Source organism: Bos taurus, chromosome 25, assembly GCF_002263795.3.
Source record: "Bos taurus isolate L1 Dominette 01449 registration number 42190680 breed Hereford chromosome 25, ARS-UCD2.0, whole genome shotgun sequence".
Taxonomy (NCBI): Eukaryota; Metazoa; Chordata; class Mammalia; order Artiodactyla; family Bovidae; genus Bos; species Bos taurus.
In genome coordinates, this window is record NC_037352.1 from 31,527,686 (window position 1) to 31,533,685 (window position 6,000).

A 6,000-nucleotide genomic window follows, 5' to 3' on the forward strand; every position below is an offset into this window, starting at 1 on the left:
AGAACTCTTGCTGTTATCTAATTGTTAAAACCAAGGATGAATTTTCATGTCAAATAGTATTCAAATAATTCAAGTAGGGTTATAAACTGCTATTTCTCGACTATCTTTGTGTCAGCACTGAGATATGCTTTCATATAATTATTAATCTTCATCTTTACATAACTTGCAGTGTAGGTGTCATTACCCCCATTGCACAGATAGGGAGACTGAGGCCCAAAGAGATTAAGAAATATGCACAGATGATACCTTGGCTGCCTGTGTGCTCAGTTGCACCTGGCTCTTTGTGACCCCGTGGACTGTAGCCCACTAGGCTCCTCTGTCCATGGGATTTCCAGGCAAGAATACTAGAGTGGGTTGCCATTTCCCCCTCCAGGGGCTCTTCCCCACCCAGGGATTGAATCCATGTCTCCTGTGTCTCCTATATATTGGCAAGTGGATTCTTTGCCCCGTGAGCCACCTGGGAAGCCCTGATGCCTTGGAGCCTACACCAAAACCCACATGCCTTGTCTTCCACTCCGATCATAACAACTAAGACTCCAGCAACACATAGAATACCCAAGGCATGCAAACTCTTTTTTTTCCAGGTGATGTTGCTTATGTTGTTAAGTTTCTGGATTAGAATGACTTGAATACAGAAAAGGAAATCGTTACAGGGAAGCTGGTTTTCCCCCAGGAGGCTGTGAATACTGATGGGCATTCTTGTTTATCTGGCCCCATCATCATTTTCCTTCCTAATAACAAGGGATCTTGTCACCCTGACTCACTCAGAGTCTTTGTTGATGGAGACAGTGTGACTGTCAGTTATCAAAACCCCATGATACTTTAGTAGAGAACAGATCCTGGGTCTCAGATGGCACACAAAATTGGGGCATACTGAAATGCTAGCCAACTAGTGTCTGCTTTTCCCATTAAGGGAGACTCTAAATTATTTTAGTTTGCTTTTCCCTCCCCCTTTCTATGTTTAGAAAGAAAAAAAAATGAGTCATATGTTAAAGCTAATTTTACTGCCAAAATTTCAAGCCTGTGTCTACTCTTCCCTGTTATTATCAGGAAAGGCGTTTGTAAAAAGTTAGTGCTGGCGGCTTGCATGAACCCATCCCAGCTTACCAAATTCCCTGGCTGGTTGTCTGTGCTTAACACAGCTCATTGCATCAAAGCTTGTCTGTTCCAAAACTCTTAACTAAAGGCTGCTGCTCATGATCTGAGGAGGCCGAAAATTAATTCTCATCTAGTCAGAAATGGAAATACAGACACTTGGATAAATATTGCATGTTTTCTTGTGGTAGCTAAAACTCTTCTGCATAAACTTAACAATACTTCGTTACCTTTCTATCTGTTTCGGGGTGAAGTGGTAAATGCAAGAAAAAGATGATCAGATCGTTAACCCTAGTACAATAGAAGGCTTTAAAATAAATCCAGCCTGTTAGAGAGCATTTAAAATCATATAAATATGATATTTAAAATTTTATATGTGTGTATATCTATCTATCTATATATATCAAGATATAAACCAATGAATTGTCCCTTCCATAGAAGTGTCTAAATAGAACAGTTGCTTAGTTTAATATGTTTTGGACATTCACGAGATGCAATGCTTTGTGCCGGGCACATTCCAGTTGTAGTAGAACCCTTGTCATTTGAGGACTGTAACACTTGTGATTTTGATTATTTTGCACCAAACGTGAGGCGCCATGGGAATTTGAGACCTGGATTTGTATGTTACATGTCATGTCCATGAGTAGGACAGGTACAAGTTACCCAGCCAGACTTACCTCTGGTCACCAGCAGCACAGGTCCCTCCCCTTGCTTTGTTCTTCACTACTCTCTACCTTGTACCAGGAACTGCTCATGAAATCAGAAATACTGTGTTACTTTGTGAAAACAGAGACCTAAATAGATACCTTAGCGCTTTTCATGGAAAAACAGTATGCCGTTGATTAACTGAGAGATGCTAGCAAATTGAGGAGTTAGTGAAGCCCCTAGCAGGAGTCCTCTTCAGTGTTTGGGGATTTTAATTTTTAAAAGTATGTCTAAATTTTAAAATAAAACATATACAAGTCTCCATCCTAAGATCTCCAATATGAGAATAACATATCCACTATCTTCATTAGTCTCCATCTATTCATCCAATCATTTTCTCATTCAACAGATATTTGTCCAGCTTGGCAGGGGAATTGAGATCTGTTACAATTACAATAATGGTGATTATTATTTATGATGACTAGAAATGAAAGTGGTCCTGTGTGAATGCTTTAAATGCATCATCTCCTTTTTAATCAACAAATCAGCATGTGGCATAGAGTGGTGCTTTGGGACTTGAGGAGAGAGAGAGGAGAAAACCTCTTCTGGCCAGAAGGACAGATCCTCTTAACTCTGGGATGGCTGAGCAGTCAGGCATGTTGGAATTTCAGCAGCAGGATGGAGGAGAGGAATGGGAACTAGGGCAGATCAGGGGCTGGAGTCTGCCAGAGTGACCTGCTGTCCTCTAAAGGAGACTTCAGGCAAACTAGCAAAGAAAGACACTAAGAGATGGGGGGTGAACATGTAGAGAACCGAAATTGTTATTCTAGGCAGAGGCGAGCATACAAGGAAAAGCTCAGAAAAGAAAAAGTACAAAAGACTGTTTATGGGAACTTCCCTGCTGGTCCAGTAGCTAAGATGCCACGCTCCTAATGCAGGGGGTCCAAGTTCAATCCCTGGTCAGGGAACTAGATCCCACATGGCTCGACTAGATGTTCGCATGCCCTAACTAGAGATCCCATGCATGTGCCTGCCAAGTTGTTTCAGTCATGTCCGACTCTATGCAACTGTATGGACTATAGCCCGCCAGGCTCCTCTGTCCATGGGATTCTCTAGGCAAGAATACTGGAGTGGGTTGCCATGTCCTCCTCTAGGGGGTCTTCCCAACCCAGGGATCAAACCCATGTCTCTTACATCTCCTGCATTGGCAGGTGGGTTCTTTACCACTAGCTGCACACAAGAAGCCCAGAGACCCCATATGCTGCAACAAAGACTGGATGAAGCTCTTGTGTGCCGCAACCAAGACCCGGCAGGGCTGAATAAATAAAATGAAAATACATATTAAAAATTGCATGTTAAAAAAACAGTGTTTATGGATCAGAATATCAACTGATTTATGGTTAAAGCAAGAAAATGGGAGGGCTGACTCAAACTGTAGAGGGTGGCTTGCTTTCTATCAAAGCAGATTAATATGTTTAAATAGCCCACGGAGATGTCATTGAAAAAGTTGACTAAGGAAACAGCAAGATCCAAGTGGACCTTTTTGGATGCTATCTGGCACTTAGGATTGTGTACCTTTGTCACAAAGAGTCGGACACAACGGAGGGACTGACACGTTAGCCCGTTGTTGACTGCTGTGTTCTCTAGGTTGGAGAAGCTTGCTGGTGTGCGGGAGCACACACACGGCCCCTCGGGGTGGCATGCCAGCCATTCTTTCATCTATTCATAAATTTAGCAAACGCTTTTTCGAGAGTGCACAAGATGCTAGACCCTGGGGATTTAAAGAGACCCGTGAGGAGTCTTTTGTTTCAAGGGGACTTTGGGGTTATATTCTGGGTGTTTTCCCTTGGGAGTAGCTTTCTGCTAGTTCATCTCCTTGGAATATTGAGTGATAAAATGTAGCCCAGCCCAACTTTAATGTTCTTCTGTGATGAAGTAGCTTGCCTCAGACCACCCTTCCAGCCAAGAATAACTAGAACAGATGGGTGAAAACTCAAAAAACAAACAACCAAAGTCCAAAAAACTGTTTGAATCAAAGGATGATATCACATGACCAATGTTAAGGATAAAAAGATCCCTTAGACATTAAATGTTAGTAAGAGGATAAGGTGAGCAGCTTGCAAATAAATTTGACAATTTAAAGGGATAGTTATGGAGCTTGGGATGGACACGTACACACCACCATATTTAAGATGGATGACCAACAGGGTCCTGCTATAGAGCACAGGGAACTCTGATCGATGTTATGTGGCAGCCTGAATGAGGGGAGTTTAGGGGAGAATGGATACATGTATATATGTGGCTGAGTTCCTTTGCTGTCCACCTAGACCTACCACAGCATTGTTAACTGGCTATCCTCCAGTACAAAATAAAATGTTTAGTTAAAAAATAAATAAACTTGACAATTTAGAAGAAAGGGATACTTTTTTGAAAACACCATTTACAAAAAGTGAAACTAGAGGAAATATAAAATCAAAACAACCTAGATCTAATAAAGAAGCTATAGTTTTAAATAAAAATATTTCATTAATAAGCAGTACTTTTAATTTAAAATATCTCATAAAGAAAACACCAGACTTATATGCCTTCACTGGTGAAGTCTTGCAAATATTTGAGAAAGACACAATACCATTGTTACACTAATTTTTCCAGGAAATAGGAAAAGTGGGAACACTTCCTTATTTATCATGAGGCAGCATAATCTTGCTACCAACAGAAAGGAAAATTCATATTCAACTATATTCATGATACTGAAAGAAGAAAAAATTCCTGTGTAATCATTTTTGTGAATATAAAATTTGCAACATTTAAAATTTTTAGCCAATTAAGTACAGCAATATATAAAAGGATAGTATACCATGAGAAGTTTGGTTTATTTTAGGAATACAAGGTAAGCTTAACTTTGAAAAATCAATCAATGCAATTTACCAAATTAACAGAGCAAAGAATGGACTAATATAATCATTTCATTGGACTTAGAAAAAACCATTTAATAACATTCGATATATGATAAAACTTTATACATGCTATAAAAAGGAAAAAAAAAACAAGAAAGAAATAGAGGTTAGAATTTCTTAACATGTAAGAAATAGAAGCATGACCATAAAAGAACTATAATGAATATAATATTTGATGTTGAACTATGAAAAATTTGTCCTGAGGTCAGGAATGAGACAAGGATGTGCATAATCACCACTTTTATTCAATACTGTACTATGATTGTTAGCCTTTGCAATATGGCAAGAAAAAAATCATATTTAAGGACATGAGTAAGGACTGAAAAAATAATAGAAATGACATTATTCACAGATAACATAGGTGGTTTTAAATCAAAAATCTATATAGACAAATTAGTAAAATTAATAAGTAAATTTAAGAAGATCACTAGATAAAAGGATGATATGTAAAAAATGCATTTCTTTGTGTGAGCAACAACCAGAAAATGAATTCAAAAGATACTAGTTATCGCTAAGAGTTGGATACAACTGAACGACTTCACCTTCGCTTCTCACTTTCATGCATTGAAGAAGGCAATGGCAACCCACTCCAGTGTTCTTGCCTGGAGAATCCCAGGGACGGGGGAGCCTGGTGGGCTGCCGTCTATGGGGTCGCACAGAGTTGGACACGACTGATGTGACTTAGTAGTAGTAATAGTTATTGTGAAAAAATATTAAATGCCTAGATAAAAATCTTGTAAAAAGAAGTTCATTAGTGCTAAGTTAGAAAATTACAATTATTACTAAAGAGAAATTTTAAATAAATTAAGGTGTATTATATGTTAATGCATTATAACAGTAAAGACATCAGTTCTCCTAAAACTGATCTAAGCTTTAATAGAACTCTAATCAAAAACTCAACAGGCTTATTATATGGAATTTAAAAAGCTCTTTTGTAAAAGTCATAGGAAGTTGCAAAGGGCCAAGAATAGCCAAGATGATCTTGAAGAAGAATAAAGTGTAGAGTCTTACACTTCCAAGTTCTAAAAGCTATTACTAAGCCCCTATAATTAGCACATTGTGCTTTTGATTCAAAGAAAAATAACAAAGGAAAAGCAAGTAGCAAATAGCCTAGACATAGTGGCCATCTGATACATGGAAAAGGGAAATAATACGTAGAAAGGAAGTTGTTTTTATTATCTGGGGCTGGGTCAATTGTTTATTTCCTTGGAAAACAATAGCAATCTTGACTCCACTTTATACCACATCAAAACACTTCCAAATGGAATTTTAATTAAATGATAAAGGTAAACAAAAATGTTTT